Source organism: Loxodonta africana, chromosome 13 (assembly GCF_030014295.1).
Source record: "Loxodonta africana isolate mLoxAfr1 chromosome 13, mLoxAfr1.hap2, whole genome shotgun sequence".
Lineage (NCBI taxonomy): Eukaryota > Metazoa > Chordata > Mammalia > Proboscidea > Elephantidae > Loxodonta > Loxodonta africana.
Genome location: NC_087354.1, coordinates 5886382 through 5906445, shown reverse-complemented (window position 1 = coordinate 5906445; position 20064 = coordinate 5886382). Strand labels below are relative to the sequence as shown.

General features: G+C 37.2%; 1 protein-coding gene across 2 annotated transcripts in view; it reads right to left on the bottom strand.

The window, feature by feature from the left end:
* The window catches only part of GABRG3 (gamma-aminobutyric acid type A receptor subunit gamma3), a 971382-nt gene that overhangs the window by 418831 nt on the left and 532487 nt on the right, over positions 1 to 20064 (bottom strand). The gene's annotated exons all lie outside the window — the stretch shown is intronic.

Here is a 20064-nt window from a genome sequence, read left to right as displayed (position 1 = left end):
CTAAGTATTTTATTTTCTTTGGAACTATTGTAAAAGGATTGGGTCTTAATACAGTTTCCATATATTTGTTAATACATAGAAATACAACTGATTTTTACATGTTGATCTTATAACTTGTGACATTGCTGAACTCACACATTTGTTTTAGGAACTTTTGTAGATTCCTGGCGACTTTCTACATAGACAATCATGTTATCTGTAAATATGGACAGTTTTATGCTTCTTTTCTAATGCCATTTCTTTTTATTTCTTTGTCTACTTTATTGTGCTGGCTCGAACTTCCCAATACTATGTTGAATGAGAGTGGGGACAGTAGATATCTTTGCCTTACCCCCAATCTTAGTCAATCGGCATGTTAGTTGTAGAGTTTTTGTAGATGGTCTTTTTCAAGTTGAAAAAGTTCTCCTCTATTTCTAGTTTGCTGGGTATTTTCATTATATAGGTGTTGGATTTTGTCAAATGATTTATCTGTTTCAATTAATACAATCATGATTTTTCCTCTTTGACTTCTTAATATTTTGTATTACATTGGTTGATTTCCAAATATGACACCACCCTTACATACTGAAATAAATTTCACTTGGTCATGGTGTGCAATTTTTTCTATACACTGGTGAATTCAGTTTGCTAATATTTTCTTGAGTATTTTTGTATCTAAGTTCGTTAGTGACATAGGCCTTTTTTTGTTTTTCTCATGATGCTTTTTGCTGGTTTTGGTATCAAGGTAAAACTGGCCTCATTGGATGAATTGGAACATGTTCCCTCTGCTTCTTTTTCCAGGAACAGATTGTGTAAAGTCGTTGTTAATTATTTAAAGTTTGGTAAAATCCTCCAGTGCAATTATCTGGGTCTAGATATTACTTTTTCAGGAGTGTTATAATTACAAATCAATTTTTAAAAATGGTTTAAGACTACATGGATGATCTATTTCACCGTGGTTGAGTTTGGCAGTTTGGTTTATGAGGAATCAGTCCATTTATTCTAATTTTTTAATTTATGCATGTAAATCTATTCATAGTATTCCTTTTTTAAATGCCTACAGGATGTAACGACATCCCTTTTCTTTGCTGATACTGCTGATTTGCCCCTCTCTCAATCTGTTCTTTAGTTTGTCCTATTTTTTTTTAAACCTTTTCATCCTTGTTAGGAGTTTAATTTTACTGGGTTTTTGTAAAACTGAGCTTTTTTTTTTTTTTTTTTTTTTGCTTTAAACAGCTCATACATTAATTTTTTTTAATAATTTTTATTGCGCTTTAAGTGAAAGTTTACAAATCAAGTCTGTCACATGTAAGCTTATATACACCTTACTACATATTCACTTTTACTCTCCGCCAATGAGTCAGCCTGCTCCCTTCTTCCAGTCTCTCCTTTCGTGACCCTTTTGCCAGTTTCTAACCCTCTCTACTCTCCCGTCTCCCCTCCAGACAGGAGATGCCACTACAGTCTTAAGTGTCCACCTGATACAAGCAGCTCACTCCTCATCAGCATCTCTCTCCAGCCCGTTGTCCAGTCCCTTCCATGTCTGATGAGTAGTCTTCAGGAATGGTTCCTGTCCTGGGCCAACAGAAGGTTTGGGGACCATGACCACCGGGATTCTTCAAGTCTCAGTCAGACCATTAAGTATGGTCTTTTTATGAGAATTTGGGGTCTGCATCCCACTGACCTCCTGCTCCCTCAGGAGTTCTCTCTTGTGTTCCCTGTAAGAGCAGTCATCAGTTGTGGCCAGGCACCATCTAGTTCTTCTGGTCTCAGGATGATGTAAGCCTCTAGTTCATGTGGCCCTTTCTGTCTCGGGCACATAGTTATCGTGTGACCTTGGTGTTCTTCATACTCCTTTGATCCAGGTGGGTTGAGACCAATTGATGCATCTTAGATGGCCGCTTGCTAGCATTTAAGACCCCAGACGCCACATTTCAAAGTGGGATGCAGAATGTTTTCATAACAGAGTTTATTATGCCAATTGACTTAGAAGTCCCCTTAAGCCATAGTCCCCAAACCCCCGCCCTTGCTCCACTGACCTTCGAAGCATTCAGTTTATCCTGGAAACTTCTTTGCTTTTGGTCCAGTCCAGTTGAGCTGACCTTCCCTGTATTGAGTATTGTCCTTCCCTTCACCTAAAGTAGTTCTTATCTACTAACTAATCAGTAAATAACTCTCTCCCTCCCTCCCCCCTCTCGTAACCACAAAAGAATGCATTCTTCTCAGTTTATACTATTTCTCAAGAACTTATAATAGTGGTCTTATACAATATTTGTCCTTTTGCCTCTGACTAATTTCACTCAGCATAATGCCTTCCAGGTTCCTCCATGTTATGAAATGTTTCACAGATTCGTCACTGTTCTTTATCGATGTGTAGTATTCCATTGTGTGAATATACCACAATTTATTTAACCATTCATCCGTTGAGGGACACCTTGGTTGCTTCCAGCTTTTTGCTATTGTAAACAGAGCTGCAATACACCTGGGTGTGCATATCTCTGTTCATGCGAAGGCCCTTATTTCTCTAGGGTGTATTTCGAGGAGTGGGATTTCTGGGTTGTATGGTAGTTCCATTTCTAACTTTTTAAGAAAACGCCAGATAGATTTCCAAAGTGGTTGTACCATTTTACATTCCCACCAGCAGTGTATAAGTGTTCCAATCTCTCCGCAGCCTCTCCAACATTTATTATTTTGTGTTTTTTGGATTAACGCCAGCCTTTTGTTGGAGTGAGATGGAATCTCATCGTAGTTTTAATTTGCATTTCTCTAATGGCTAATGATTGAGAGCATTTTCTCATGTATCTGTTAGCTGCCTGAATATCTTCTTTAGTGAAGTGTGTGTTCATACCCTTTGCCCACTTTTTGATTGAGTTGTTTGTCTTCTTGTGGTTGAGTTTTAACAGAATCATATAGATTTTAGAGATCAGGCACTGGTTGGAGATGTCATAGCTGAAAATTCTTTCCCAACCTGTAGGTGGTCTTTTTACTGCTTTTGTTAAGTCTTTGGATGGGCATAGGTTGTTGATTTTCAGGAGCTTCCAGTTATCTGGTTTCTCTTCGTCATTTTTAGTAATGTTTTGTATTCTGTTTATGCCTTGTATTAGGGCTCCTAACGTGGTCCCTATTTTTTCTTCCATGATCTTTATCGTTTTAGTCTTTATGTTTAGGTCTTTGATCCACTTGGAGTTAGTTTTTGTGCATGGTGTGAGGTATGGGTCCTGTTTCATTTTTTTTGCAGATGGATATCCAGTTATGCCAGCACCATTTGTTAAAAAGACTATCTTTTCCCGAATTAACTGACACTGGGCCTTTGTCAAATATCAGCTGCTCATATGTGGATGGATTTATATCTGGGTTCTTGATTCTGTTCCATTGGTCTATGTGACTGTTGTTGTACCATTACCAGGCTGTTTTGACTACTGTGGCTGTGTAATAGTTTCTAAAATCAGGTAGAGTGAGGCCTCCCACTTTCTTCTTCTTTTTCAATAATGCTTTACTTATCTGGGGCTTCTTTCCCTTCCATATGAAGGTGGTGATTTGTTTGTCCATCACTTTAAAAAATGTCATTGGAATTTGGATCATAAGTGCATTGTATGTATAGATGGTTTTTGGTAGAATAGACATTTTTACTATGTTAATAAGTCTTCCTATCCATGAGCAAGGTACGTTTTTCCACTTATGTAGGTCCTTTTTAGTTTCTTGCACCAGTACTTTGTAGTTTTCTTTGTATAGGTCTTTTACATCTTTGGTAAGATTTCTTCCTAAGTATTTTATCTTCTTAGGGGCTACTGTGAATGGTATTGATTTGGTGATTTCCTCTTCGATGTTCTTTTTGTTGATGTAGAGGAATCCAAGTGATTTTTGTATGTTTATCTTATAACCTGAGACTCTGCTGAACTCTTCTATTAGTTTCCGTAGTTTTCTGGAGGATTCCTTAGGGTTTTCTGTGTATAAGATCATGTCATCTGCAAATAGAGATAATTTTAATTCTTTCTTGCCAATCCGGATGCCCTTTATTTCTTTGTCTAGCCTAATTGCTCTGGCTAGGACCTCTAGCACAATGTTGAATAAGAGCGGAGATAAAGGGCATCTTTGTCTGGTTCCCGTTCTCAAGAGAAATGCTTTCAGGCTTTCTCCATTTAGAATGATGTTGGCTGTTGGCTTTGTATTTTTTTTTTTTCTATAGATGCCCTTTATTATGTTGAGGAATTTTCCTTCAATTGCTATCTTGCTGAGAGTTTTTAGCATGAATGCGTCTTGGACTTTGTCAAATGCCTTTTCTGCATCAATTGATAAGGTCATGTGGTTTTTGCCTTTTGTTTTATTTATATGGTGGATTACATTAATGGTTTTTCTAATATTAAACCAGCCTTGCATATCTGGTATAAATCCCACTTGGTCATGGTGGATTATTTTTTTGATATGTTGTTGAATTCTATTGGCTAGAATTTTGTTGAGGATTTTTGCATCTATGTTCATGAGGGATATAGGTCTGTAATTTTCTTTTTTTGTGATGCCTTTACCTGGTTTTGGTATCAGGGATATGGTGGCTTCATAGAATGAGTTAGGTAGTATTCCATCATTTTCTATGCTTTGAAATAGCTTTAGTAGTCGTGGTGTTAACTCTTCTCTGAAAGTTTGGAAGAACTCTGCAGTGAAGCCATCTGGGCTAGGGCTTTTTTTTTGTTGGGAGTTTTTGGATTACCTTGTCAATCTCTTTTTTTGTTATGGGTCTATTTAGTTGTTCTACTTCTGATTGTGTTAGTTTAGGTAGGTAGTGTTTTTCTAGGAATTCATCCATTTCTTCTAGGTTTGCAAATTTGTTAGAGTACAATTTTTTGTAATAATCTGATATGATTCTTTTAATTTCAGTTCGGTCTGTTGTGATATGGCCCATCTCGTCTCTTATTCGGGTTTTTGTTCCCTTTCCTGTATTTCTTTTGTCAGTTTGGCCATTGGTTTATCAATTTTTTAAATTTTGTCCAAAGAACCAGCTTTTGACTTTATTCTTTCAATTGTTTTTCTGTTCTCTATTTCATTTAGTTCAGCTCTAATTTTTATTATTTGTTTTCTTCTGGTGCTTGATGGATTCTTTTGTTGCTCACTTTCTATTTGTTCAAGTTGTAGGGACAGTTCTCTGATTTTGGCTCTTTCTTCTTTTTGTAAGTGTGCATTTATCGATATAAATTGACCTCTGAGCACTGCTTTTGCTGTATCCCAGAGGTTTTGATAGGAAGTGTTTTCATTCTCATTGCATTGTATGAATTTCTTTATTGCCTCCTTAATGTCTTCTATAACCCAGTCTTTTTTGAGCAGGGTATTGTTCAGTTTCCAAGTATTTGATTTCTTTTCCCTAGTTTTTCTGTTATTGATTTCCACTTTTATGGCCTTGTGGTCTGAGAAGATGCTTTGTAATATTTTGATGTTTTGGATTCTGCAAAGGTTTGTTTTATGACCTAATATGTGGTCTATTCTAGAGAATGTTCCATGTGCACTGGAAAAAAATAAAACTGAGCTTTATGTTTCATTGATTTCCTTTATTGTATTTCTGTTTTCAATTTTACTTATTTATATCTTTTTTATTTTCTTTCTCCTGCTTGATTTGAGTTTATTTTGTTCTTTTTTTTAACCTATTTTCTTGATGTAGGAACTTCGATTATTAATGTCAGGACTTTCGTCTTTTCTAACGTAAGCATTTAGTGCTATTAATTTCCTTTTTAGCACTGCTTTAGCTGTAACTCATAATTTTTTATATAGTGTACTTTTATTTTTCTTTAGGTATATGTTTATTTCATTGAGGCTTCCTCTTTGACCACCTCATTAAGTAGAAGTGCACTGTTTAATTTCCCATGTTTGAAAACATTCCTATTTTCTTACTCTTATTGATTTCTAGTTTGACACCATTATGAATGGAGGATACACTGTGTATGATTTCAATTCTTCTAAATTTTTTGAGGTTTTTCTTATAATCCTATATACGGCCAATCTTGGTGACTGTTCCATGGGACCTTGAAAAGATGTATATTCTGAGGTTGTTGGATGAGTTGTTCTATAAATGTCAATTATATCTTGCTGGTTTGTGGTATTGTTCAATTATTCTATATCTTTACTTGTTGTCTGTGAAGTTCTATTAATTGTTGAGAGTGCAGTATTGCAGTCTCCAGCAATAGTTGTGGATTTTTCTATTTCTCCTTCCAGCATCTTTGCTTCATATATTTTGCAGCTCTGTTGTTTAGTGCATGTATATTTTATCTTCTTGGTGTATTAATCTTTTTAACATTATATATTCCCTCATTCTTTCTGTTTTTTTTTTTTTTTGCCTAATAGAGCCACTTTTGTTACTTTATCAATGTTTCCATGATATATCTTTATTATCTTTTTATTATTAACCTATCTTTCATTTTACTTGGATCCATAATTAACATCATAGAAGCAGCAATCACGAAACCAAACTACATATTGAATTGGGCAAATCTGCTGCAAAAATCCTCTTTAAAGTGTTAAAAAAAAAAACAAAGCCATCACCTTGAGGACTAAGGCACGCCTGACCCAACCCATGATATTTTCATTCACTTCATGTGCTTGTGAAAGCTGGACAATGAATAAGGAAGACTGAGAAGAATTGATGCCTTTGAATTACAGTGTTAGCAAAGAATATTGAATATACCATGGGCTGCCAGAAGAATGAACAAATTTATCTTGGAAGAAGTACAGCCAGAATGCTCATTAGAAGTGAGGATGACGAGACTTCATCTCATGTACATTGGACATGCTATTAGAAGGGATCAGTCCTTGGAGAAGGACGTCATGCTTGGTGAAGTAGACGGCAAAAGAGAGGAAGGCCCATAACGAGATGAACTGACACAGTGGCTTCAACAATGTGCTCAAGCATAACAATGGTTGTGAGGATGGCAGTGTTTTGTTCCGTTGTACATAGGGTCACTATGAATCAGAAACAACTCGATGGCACCTAACAACAACAATGTGGATACAGTGAAACCTGTGAGAGCCAGAACTCGATGGGACTCCCTCATTTTTACAGGTCTCACAAGTTTTCTGCCTTTAACAGGGTGCAGTCTTACCACTTTTCTATCACTCCTTTTAGTGGAAAAGATTTGAGTTTTCCTTCTCTGATGGGTTTCCACCTTACACCAGTTCTGTCTTTTGCAAGTTTTGCTGTTGTAAGTTTTTTATACACAATGTATAGATCAGCTGTTTTTTTTTTTTTATCTGCTCTGCCATTCTGTCTTTTAATTGGTATATTTAGACAATTTACTTTTAGAGTAAATATTCATATCTTTGAGCTTAAGTCTGACATTTTGACAGCTGTTCTGTCTCTTGTTCTTTTTATCTCTTCTCTTGCTCTCCTGTTGGTTAGAACACTTTTTTAGAATTTTAGTTTGATACATTTATTGTGTTTTTTACTATATCTTTTTACACACAATTTAAAAATGGGTACTCTAGTTATGGCAGTATATGTACCAAACCTAACAAACCAAACCTGTTGCCGTCAATTCCGACTCATAACAACCCTATAGGACAGAGTAGAACTGCCCCATAGAGTTTCCAAGGAGTGCCTGATGGATTCGAACTGCCAAGCTTTTGGTTAGCGTCTGTAGCACTTAGCCATTATGCCAAGGTTTCCCAATATACATACATAACTTATCGTACACTGGTATCAGCATTTTATCTCTTCAAGTGAAATACTGAAACTTTACTTCAGTTGAGGTACCTTTACCCTTGCCACTATTAAACATAATTTTGTTAAGTATTATCTCTGCATACATTAACCACCACATAAGATACGATTATAATTTTTTATTCAATCATCAAATATGGTTTAAAAAACTCATGAAAAGAATTTATTATGTTTATACCTATTTTTACATATTTAGTCTTCTTTCCCTTTTGAAGTTCCAATTTTGTTGTCATTGATTTTCTGTTTGGAGAGGTTTCCTTAGCCATTTTTCTAAGGGTAGGTTTGCTCATGATATTTTTTTTTAGTTTTTCTTCATCTGAGAACGTCTTTATTTCTCCTTTACCAAAGATAGTTTTGCCAAGTGCAGAATTTGCAGTTGATAGGTTTTAATCTTTTTTTCTTCCAGCACTTAGAAAATATTGTGCCATTTACATTTGGTCTTCATCACTTCAAATGAGAAATCTGCAGTCATTCAAATTGGTATTCCCCAATAAGTCATTTCTCCCTGGTTGCTTGACAGATTTTTTTTCTTTAATTTTCAGTTTAATTAAGACTGGCATAAATTTGGGTTTGTCAAATTTATAGTTCACTTAGCTTCTTGAATCTATGCATTTGAGGATGTCATCGGATTTGTCAAAAGTTATAGGAAATAAAACGATAACCTAGGGAACACATTGCCGTGTCTTTCTTCAAGTTCTGAAGTCTATAGGCATTCTACCTTCTTTTATCCAACTTTCAGAGTCCTTCATGTTTTTTTCTGTTAAATTACTTCCACAGCATTTAGTCTTATTTCTAGTGGGTAGGAGAATATATGCTGTCTTGTCTAGGAACAAAGTCTGAAGAGAGGTTTGTAAAATGTATTGGTTTTGAGTGTGAGAAACAGAATAAAGACACATCAAAAGAGGCTCCATTTAGCATGAAAAATATGGACTTCTGAAATAAATTATCATTTCATTTTTTGTTTGGTAAGATAATCATATATGCTACACACTTCTTGTAATATAGTGTTTCAAAGTCAAGACATGTCAACAGCACTACTGCCATGCATTGGCATGTAAATGTCTCAGAATTTAATGTTTCAAGATAAACATCAGATGGTAGGGTACTATTTTGTTTTGTTTTTTACTCTTGATAGATAAATTAAAGGAATGGCATTCCAGCTTTGAGATATTATTCTAGGTTATTATTTAAAATGAACAATTTCCAGCAAATATTAGTTTTGCAAATATAATTTCCTATCTCAAACAAGGCAACAGAAAAACACTACATCAATATCTACCAAATCCGTATTTTAGTTTATGTAAAAGTGTGTGTGTGCGCATGCATGCATGTCCACATGCATGAGTGTGCACACACAGAGATGTCTAGCTTAAAAAAAAAGCATAGAGTTGTACAACTGACATTGTTAACAATTTGTCATTGACACTGTATTTGACTGAGAAATCGATGATATTTATATATATTGCATGTTTACATAAGGGCATATATATGGTAGTTATAGCAAATTAGGTACATTATTTTTTTCAAAGATAATACCACTTATTTATGTAAGTAAAATCATGAGTAAAATAAAGTTGTACTTATATATTAAGCAATCAACCAAAGAGAAACGTGTATCTCATAACTCTGATGTTAAATCCTAAGAATACAAATTGTTTTCCAAATAATTTGAGAAATAAATAATTAATAAACTAAGGTACGTTTTCTCTTTTTATTTAAAATTTTCCACAAAGCATATTAAACATAAATGGTAAACTAAATTTTTGATGATTTGCTGACAGGTATTTTTATTTTTCATAAGTTGTACTTTGGGTTTGTTCTACCACATAGATTCTCCCCATAGTTATGAGAGAGGTTTTGAGTGGTGCGTCTGTGAGCCAGACTTTTCAGGCCTTGAAAACTTATGAGTTATTAGTAACCGTGATAGGCATAATAATGACCCCCCAAAATGTCCATGACCTAATTCCCTGGTAATCTGTGAATATGTTAATTTATATGTCAAAAGGGACTTTGCAGATGTGACTAAATTTAGTGCCTTGAGATGGGGAAATTACATGGAACTCTCCAAGTGGGTCCACACTAATAAAGAGGGTCTTTAAAAGCAGAGAACCTGTCCTGGCTGTGTTTAGACACAGATGTGACAACAAAAAAAGAATCAGAAGAGTTGCAATGTTGCTGGATTTAAAATGGAGGGAGAGAGTCAGGAGCCAAGGAACCTGGGTGACCTCTAAACCACAAAAAAATAAACCCGAATCCCAACTCATAGCGACCCTATAGGACAGAGTACAACTGCCCTAGAGGGATTCCAAAGAGTGGCTGGTGGATTCAAACTGCAGACCTTTTGATTAGCAGCCAAGCTCTTAACCACTATGCCACCAGGGTTCTGTGGGTGGCCTCTAGAAACTAAAAAAAAGAAAGGAAATGAATTCTCCCCTACAGCCTCCAGAAAGAAATGTAGTCTGTGGAGACCTTGATTCTATCCCAGGCCATACTTCTAATCTACAGACTGTAAGATACTATGTTTGTGTGGTTTCAAGACACTAAGTTTGTGATTGGTGACAGCATCAATAAAAAACAAATATAACAACTAATCACACATTCATTATGACTGAAGTTCTGTAAGGGCACCAGGAATATGGTTATAGGCATTTCCTACACCAAAAATGTTGTCCGAGGGTGCAACACCAAAATCACTTTTTTTCATGTCATTTCCACCCATTTATTTATAAATTTTGTGATTCTAAATAATGTTTTGCACGTCTTTCTTTTTCTTTTTTTTTTTTTTACTGTGGTAAGTACATACATATAACAAAACATTTTCCATTTTTTACATGTATAAATGTTTCACATTTTTTACAGTGCTATTAATCACCCTAGCATATTGTGCAATCGTCACTATCTATTTCTAAATCTTTCCATCACCCTGAAGAGCTCAGTGCCCCCTAACGACTCCCTTCTTTTCTCTCCCATCAACCCCTTATTTATTCATAGGAATAATTTAAATTTTATTTATTTATTTTTTAATATTTTTTATTGAGCTTTAAGTGAACGTTTACAAATCAAGTCAGTCTGTCACATATAAGCTTATATACACCTTACTCCATACTCCCACTTACTCTCCCCCTAACTAGTCAGCCTGCTCCCTCCTTCCAGTCTCTCCTTTTGTGACAATTTTGCCAGTTTCTAACCCTCTCTACCCTCCTATCATCCCTCCAGGCAGGAGATGCCAACACAGTCTCAAGTGTCCACATGATAAAAGTACGTCACTCTTCATCAGCATCTCTCTCCAACCCATTGTCCAGTCCCTTCCATGTCTGATGAGTTGTCTTTGGGAATGGTTCCTGTCCTGGGCCAACAGAAGGTTTGGGGACCATGACTGCCGGGATCTCAGTCAGACCATTAAGTCTGGTCTTTTTATGAGAATTTGGGGTCTGCATCCCACTGACCTCCTGCTCCCTCAGGGGTTCTCTGTTGTGCTCCCTGTCAGGGCAGTCATCTGTTGTGGCTGGGCACCATCTAGTTCTTCTGGTCTCAGGATGATGTAAGACTCTGGTTCATGTGGCCCTTTCTGTCTCTTGGGCTCATAGTTATCGTGTGACCTTGGTGTTCTTCATTCTCCTTTGATCCAGGTGGGTTGAGACCAACTGATGCATCTTAGATGGCCACTTGTTAGCATTTAAGACCCCAGACGCCACACTTCAAAGTGGGATGCAGAATGTTTTCACAATAGAATTATTTTGCCAATTGACTTAGAAGTCCCCTTAAGCCATAGCCCCCAAACCCCCACCATTGCTCCACTGACCTTCGAAGCATTCAGTTTATCCTGGAAACTTCTTTGCTTTTGATCTAGTCCAGTTGAGCTGACCTTCCATGTATTGAGTATTGTCCTTCCCTTCACCTAAAGTAGTTCTTATCTACTAACTAAACAGTAAATAACCCTCTCCCATCCTCCCTCCCTCCCCCCATCTTAACCACAAAAGTATGTGTTCTTCTCAGTTTACACTATTTCTCAAGATCTTATAATAGTGGTCTTATACAATATTTGTCCTTTTGCCTCTGACTAATTTCACTCAGCGTAATGCCTTCCAGGTTCCTCCATGTTATGAAATGTTTCACAGATTCGTCACTGTTCTTTATCGATGTGTAGTATTCCATTGTGTGAATATACCACAATTTATTTAACCATTCATCCGTTGAGGGACACCTTGGTTGCTTCCAGCTTTTTGCTATTGTAAACAGAGCTGCAATACACCTGGGTGTGCATATCTCTGTTCGTGTGAAGGCTCTTATTTCTCTAGGGTACATTCTGAGGAGTGGGATTTCTGGGTTGTATGGTAGTTCCATTTCTAACTTTTTAAGAAAACGCCAGATAGATTTCCAAAGTGGTTGTACCATTTTACATTCCCACCAGCAGTGTATAAGTGTTCCAATCTCTCCGCAGCCTCTCCAACATTTATTATTTTGTGTTTTTTGGATTAACGCCAGCCTTTTGTTGGAGTGAGATGGAATCTCATCGTAGTTTTAATTTGCATTTCTCTAATGGCTAATGATTGAGAGCATTTTCTCATGTATCTGTTAGCTGCCTGAATATCTTCTTTAGTGAAGTGTGTGTTCATATCCTTTGCCCACTTCTTGATTGGGTTGTTTGTCTTCTTGTGGTTGAGTTTTAACAGAATCATATAGATTTTAGAGATCAGGCACTGGTTGGAGATGTCATAGCTGAAATTCTTTCCCAATCTGTTGGTGGTCTTTTTACTCTTTTGGTGAAGTCTTTGGATGGGCATAGGTTGTTGATTTTTAGTAGCTCCCAGTTATCTGGTTTCTCTTCATCATTTTTAGTAATGTTTTGTATTCTGTTTATGCCTTGTATTAGGGCTCCTAACGTGGTCCCTATTTTTTCTTCCATGATCTTTATTGTTTTAGTCTTTATATTTAGGTCTTTGATTCACTTGGAGTTAGTTTTTGTGCATGGTGTGAGGTATGGGTCTGTTTCATTTTTTTGCAGATGGATATCCAGTTATGCCAGCACCATTTGTTAAAAAGACTATCTTTTCCCGAATTAACTGACACTGGGCCTTTGTCAAATATCAGCTGCTCATATGTGGATATATTTATATCCGGGTTCTCAATTTTGTTCCATTGGTCTATGTGCCTGTTGTTGTACCAATACCAGGCTGTTTCGACTACTGTGGCTGTATAATAGGTTCTAAAATCAGGTAGAGTGAGGCCTCCCACTTTCTTCTTCTTTTTCAGTAATGCTTTACTTATCTGGGGCTTCTTTCTCTTGCATATGAAGTGGTGATTTGTTTCTCCAACACATTAAAAAATGTCATTGGAATTTGGATCAGAAGTGCATTGTATGTATAGATGGCTTTTGGTAGAATAGACATTTTTACTATGTTAAGTCTTCCTATCCATGAGCAAGGTATGTTTTTCCACTTATGTAGGTCCTTTTTAGTTTCTTGCACTAGTACTTTGTAGTTTTCTTTGTATAGGTCTTTTACATCTTTGGTAAGATTTCTTCCTAAGTATTTTATCTTCTTAGGGGCTACTGTGAATGGTATTGATTTGGTGATTTCCTCTTCGATGTTCTTTTTGTTGATGTAGAGGAATCCAAGTGATTTTTGTATGTTTATCTTATAACCTGAGACTCTGCTGAACTCTTCTATTAGTTTCCGTAGTTTTCTGGAGGATTCCTTAGGGTTTTCTGTGTATAAGATCATGTCATCTGCAAATAGAGATAATTTTACTTCCTCCTTGCCAATCTGGATGCCCTTTATTTCTTTGTCTAGCCTAATTGCTCTGGCTAGGAACCCTAGCACAATGTTGAATAAGAGCGGTGATAAAGGGCATCCTTGTCTGGTTCCCTTTCTCAAGGGAAATGCTTTCAGGCTCTCTCTGTTTAGAGTGAATTTTGCTGTTGGCTTTGTATAAAAAAAAAAAAAAATTTTTTTTTTTTTTTTGTATAGATGCCCTTTATTATGTTGAGGAATTTTCGTTCAATTCCTATTTTGGTGAGAGTTTTTATCATGAATGGGTATTGTACTTTGTCAAATGCCTTTTCTGCATCAATTGATAAGATCATGTGGTTTTTGTCTTTTGTTTTATTTATATGGTGGATTACATTAATGGTTTTTCTAATATTAACCAGCCTTGCATACCTGGTATAAATTCCACTTGGTGGTGGTGGATTATTTTTTTGATATGTTGTTGAATTGTATTGGCTAGAATTTTGTTGAGGATTTTTGCATCTATGTTCATGAGGGATATAGGTCTGTAATTTTCTTTTTTTGTGATATCTTTACCTTGCTTTGGTATCAGGGATATGGTGGCTTCGTAGAATGAGTTAAGTAGTATTGCATCATTTTCTATGCTTTGAAATAGCTTTAGTAGTCGTGGTGTTAACTCTTCTCTGAAAGTTTGGTAGAACTCTGCAGTAAAGCCGTCCGGGTCAGGGCTTTTTTCTGTTGGGAGTTTTTGGATTACCTTGTCAATCTCTTTTTTTGTTATGGGTCTATTTAGTTGTTCTACTTCTGATTGTGTTAGTTTAGGTAGGTAGTGTTTTTCTAGGAATTCATCCATTTCTTCTAGGTTTGCAAATTTGTTAGAGTACAATTTTTCGTAATAATCTGATATGATTCTTTTAATTTCAGTTGAGTCTCTTGTGATGTGGCCCAACTCGTTTCTTATTCGGGTTATTTGTTTCCTTTCCTGTATTTCTTTAGTCAGCCTGGCCAACGGTTTATAAATTTTGTTAATTTTTTCAAAGAACCAGCTTTTGGCTTTGTTATTTTTTTCAATTGTTTTCCTGTTCTCTAATTCATTTAGTTCAGCTCTAATTTTTATTATTTTCTTCTGGTGCCTGATGCATTCTTTTGTTGCTTGCTTTCTATTTGTTAAAGTTGTAGGGACAGTTCTCTGATTTTGGCTCTTTCTTCTTTTTGTAAGTGTGCATTTATCGATATAAATTGACCTCTGAGCACTGCTTTTGCTGTGTCCCAGAGGTTTTGATAGGAAGTGTTTTCATTCTCATTGCATTGTATGAATTTCTTTATTGCCTCCTTAATGTCTTCTATAACCCAGTCTTTTTTGAGCAGGGTATTGTTCAGTTTCCAAGTATTTGATTTCTTTTCCCTAGTTTTTCTGTTATTGATTTCCACTTTTATGGCCTTGTGGTCTGAGAAGATGCTTTGTAATATTTTGATGTTTTGGATTCTGCAAAGGTTTGTTTTATGACCTAATATGTGATCTATTCTAGAGAATGTTCCATGTGCGCTAGAAAAAAAAGTATACTTTGCAGCAGTTGGGTGGAGGGTTCTGTATGTCTATGAGGTCAAGTTGGTTGATTGTAGCAATTAGGTCTTCCATGTCTCTATTGAGCTTCTTACTGGATGTCCTGTCCTTCTCCGAAAGTGGTGTGTTGAAGTCTCCTACTACAATTGTGGAGGTATCTATCTCACTTTTCATTTCTGTTAAAGTTTGTTTTATGTATCTTGCAGCCCTGTTATTGGGGGCATCAATATTTAATATGATTATATCTTCCTGGTCAATTGTCCCTTTAATCATTATGTAGTGTCCTTCTTTATCCTTTGTGATGGATTTAACTTTAAAGTTCTTTTTTGTCAGAAATTAATATTGCTACTCCTGCTCTTTTTTGCTTATTGTTTGCTTGATATATTTTTTTCCACCCTTTGAGTTTTAGTTTGTTTGTGTCTCTAAGTCTAAGGTGTGTCTCTCGTAGGCAGCATATAGACAGATCGTGTTTCTTTATCAGGTCTGAGACCCTCTGTCTCTTTATTGGTGCATTTAGTCCATTTACATTCAGGGTAATTATAGATAAGTATGTGTTTAGTGCTGTCATTTTGATGCCTTTTTATCTGTGTTGTTGACAATTTCATTTTTCCACTTAATTTTTTGTGCTGAGACCTTTTTCTTTGTAAATTGTGTGTTCCTCATTTTCATAGTATTTGACTTTACGTTTGCTGAGTCGTTATGTTTTTCTTGGTTTTTATTTTGAGTTATGGAGTTGTTATACCTCTTTGTGGTTAGCTTAATATTTACCCCTAGTTTTCTAAGTAAAAACCTAACTTGTATTGTCCTATATCGCCTTGTTTCCCTCTCCACATGGCAGTTCTATGCCACGTTTATTTAGTCCCTCTTTTTGATTATTGTGATCTTTTACATATTGACTTCAATGATTCCCTGTTTTGAGTATTTTTTTTTTTTAATTAATCTTAATTTTTTTTTCTGTTTTCCCTATTTGAGTTGATATCAGGATGTTCTGTTCTGTGACCTTGTGTTGTGCTGGTATCTCATATTATTGATTTTCTGACCAAACAATTTCCTTTAGTATTTCTTGTAGCTTTTTTGGTTTTTGCAAATTCTCTAAGCTTGTGTTTATCTGTAAATGTCTTAATTTCGCCTTCATATTTGAGAAAGAGTTTTGCTGGATATATGATCCTTGGCTGGCAGTTTTTCTCCTTCAGTGGTCTATATACATCATCACATTGCCTTCTTGACTGTATGGTTTCTGCTGAGTAGTCTGAACTTATTCTTATTGATTCTCCTTTGTAGGAAACCTTTTTTTATCCCTGGCTGCTTTTAAAATTTTCTCTTTATCTTTGGTTTTGGCAAGTTTGATGATGATATGTCTTGGTGATTTTCTTTTTGGATCAATCTTAAATGGGGTTCGATGAGCATCTTGGATAGATATCCTTTCGTCTTTCATGATGTCAGGGAAGTTTTCTGCCAACAGTTCTTCAACTATTCTCTCTGTATTTTCTGTTATCCCTCCCTGTTCTGGGACTCCAATCACACGCAAGTCATCCTTCTTGATAGAGTCCCACATGATTCTTAGGGTTTCTTCATTTTTTAAAAATTCTTTTATCTGATTTTTTTCAGCTATATTGGTGTCAATTCCCTGGTCCTCCAGATACCCCACCCTGCATTCCAATTGCTCGAGTCTGCTCCTCTGACTTCCTAATGAGTTGTCTAATTCTGTAATTTTACTCTTAATCTTTTGGATTTCTGAATGCTGTCTCTCTGTGGATTCTTGCAGCTTATTAATTTTTCCACTATGTTCTTGAATAATCTTTTTGAGTTCTTCAACTGCTTTATCAGTGTGTTCCTTGGCTTTTTCTGTAGATTGCCTTATTTCATTTCTGAGGTCATCCCTGATGTCTTGAAGCATTCTGTAAATTAGTTTTTTATATTCTGCATCTGGCAATTCCAGGATTGTATCTTCACTTGGGAAAGATTTTGATTCTTTAGTTTGGGGAGTTGTAGAAGCAATCATGGTCTACTTCTTTATGTGGTTTAATATCGACTGCTGTCTCCGAGCCATCTCTAAGATATTGTAGTGATTTATTCTATATTTGCTCACTGAGTCTTATCTTGTTTTGTTTTCTTTCAATATACGTAGATGGCTACTAGATTGCACTGTCTTGATTGTTGTAGCCCTTGAATCACTTATGTCCTATTACCAGCTGGTTTGGGCTGTTACCAGATATATAAGCCTAAGAGTCCATTCACTATTCTTGAGTAGAATCTGATTTTGGGTCATCAAGTGTGTGGTGCAGACTGTCACCTATGCACCTAGAGAAGCAGCGGTGATAGTTGTGTGAACCAGATTTTAGTAGCAGCGGGGTTTCACACTCCGGGGGGGGCAGGATGCTGACAGGCTTCCCCGAAGTGCCAGTGAGGTCTCTATTCCTAAAGCACTTTGGTGGGTGGGCTCTGCAGCTGTACCTTAGGCCTCCAATGCAAGTACCTCTACAGATTGGTAGGTGTCACCCTCCTTAGACCCCTAAGGCAGGAGGCTAGGTGGGCTGGAGGGAGCTTCAGCCCTCAGTTCCCTGTTGTGGGTCAGTGAGGGCTCTGTTGAATACGCAGATATCAGACCTGGGAAACTTGTCTTTCCAGTAATCTGGTAAAACAATTACAGTCAGATCCCTATCAGAATTGCCTTTGCATTATAATAGCCACCTTGTTCCCTGTAGGGATGAAAGCCCAAGACAGTGGATCACATATGTTTGGCTGGAGCTGGTTCTGTGTTTTTAGTCCAATTAGGGAAGGATTTTTGGTCCCTGGGTTTTTTGTAGCTGCTTCTCTGAGGCCAGGAGAATCAGTTAGGAAAAGACCAAAAAAAGAAAGAAAAACCGCAGTGCACTTCACTCTCTGGCTCAGGAAATTCCAATGTTAATGAAACCGCCTGGGAAGGGGAGGGGAGGGTTCAGATAAATAGGAGAGAGTAGCACCCAGGAATATAGACTAAGTTACTTATCTTGCTTGGGATGACTGTTTTATCTGAGATTCCCAAGGGGCGTGTTAACTGTGTGCTGGCTGGGTAGAGATTGCCCCCCAGGGTCAGGTCCGCGTCCTGTGCTTGTGCTGTCTCAGAAGCCATGGTCAGTTCCTCTGCTCCCAGTCCAAAGCCCAGTGCCAAGGTTCCCCCGCTGGGACGCCGCACTCCAGGTTCCAAAACCAGTCACTGCCTCCCGGTGACTTCTTCTCCTGTCAGCCGCGTTTCTGCGCTGCCTGCGTGCACTGGCTGGGCTTTCTCCGAGGTCACTTCTGGGGGCTAGGGCTGCGTCCCCTGTTTGCGCCGTCACAGGATGACGTGCTCAGCTTCCCCGCACTCAGTCCAAAGCCCAGCGCCAAGGTTTCCTGACTGGAATGCTGGCTCCACGCTCCGAAAACAGTCGCTGCTTCCCCGTGGTTGTTCGTTCTCAGTCTCTGTCACTCAGGTCAACTCTTAGATCTGTGTTTGATGGTCAGGGATCGTAGATTGTCATGTATGCGATCGATTCACTTGTTTTTCCAAGTTTTTGTTGCAAGAGGGATCGGAGGTAGCTTCTACCTAGTCAGCCATCTTGGCCCCGCCTCCTCTATTTTATTTTTAACAATTTTAATTAATTTTAAAAAATCCATATAAAGATCTTTCTTTTTATATTTTAGGAGTTTTAACAATATTGTCCCTAGAACTCAATGACTGCAAAAACATGTTTTTCTTTATTGTGCTTTTTTTTAGGTAAAGATTAACTTCTCATTCAAAAATGTATACACATATTGTTTTGTGATGTTAGTTGAAATCCCCACAATGTGACAGCACACTCTCCCTTTCCACCCCAGGTTTCCTGTGTCCATTCGACTTGTTTCCATCCCTTCCTGCCTTCTCATCCTGCCTGAGGACAGAAACTACCCATTTGGTCTTGTATATCTGATTGAATTAAGAAACACATTCCTCACATGTATTATTTTTGTTTTACAGCCCTGTCTAAACTTTATTTGAAGAGTGGGCTTTGGGAATGGTTTCAGTTCTAGGTTAACAGTGCGTGTGGGGGCCATAGTTTCAGGGGTTCCTCTAGTCTCTGTCAGGCCATTAAGTCTGGTCTTTTACATGAATTTGAGTTCTGTTCTACATTTTTCTCCTGCTCTGCCTGGCATGCTCTGTTGTGTTCCCTGTCAGGGCAGTCATTAGCAGTAGCTGGGCACCATGTAGTTCTTCTGGTCTCAGGGTGGTGGAGTCTCTCGTTCATTTGGTCCTTTAGTGCTTTGGGCTAGTATTTTTTTGTGTCTGGTTTTCTTCAGTCTCCTTTGCTCCGAGTGGAATGGGACCAATTGATGTATCTTAGATGGCCACTCGCAAGCTTTGAAGACCCCAGATGCCACTCACCAAAGTGGGATGTAGAACATTTTCTTAATAAACTATGTTATGCCAATTGACCTAGATGCCCCCCAAAACTATGGTCCCCAGGCCCCAGGCTCAGTTACCCTTTCCCTCAAGGTGTTTGGATGTGTCTAGGAAACTTCTTAGCTTTTGCTTTGCTCCAGTTGTGCTGACTTCCTATGGAGGTATTTTTAAAAGTGATTAAAATTTTATTTCAAAAATCTAAACTATTCAAAAAATAAATATCAACACCATTACCCAAGTGTGTTATACAGCAAATATTAACATCACCTCTCTATGCATATATTTAAAAATGCTCTGTATTTTTTCATTGTGTTAGAAGTGTTGCTTTGTGCCACTCACAAAGCCAGACCCAGCCTACCCATACTACCAAAGTACCAGGAAAATGTGCACCCTTGGCTCATTTTCTTAGGTCATTTTTTTTCCCCAACAAGATTATCATGCAATAAGTAAAAAAGATGCTATGGATTGAATTGTGTGCTCCAAAAAGATATGTTCAAGTCCTAATCCCTGTACCTATGAATGTGACCTTGTTTGGAAACAGGGTCTTTGGAGATATTATCAGTTAAGTTAACATGAGGCCACACTGGAATAGGGTGGATCCTGATTCAGTGTGAGTGTTGTCCTATAAAAGAGGAGAAGAGACACAGAGAGACAGAGTAAGATGGGGATGTGAAGATGGAGTTATGCTGCAATT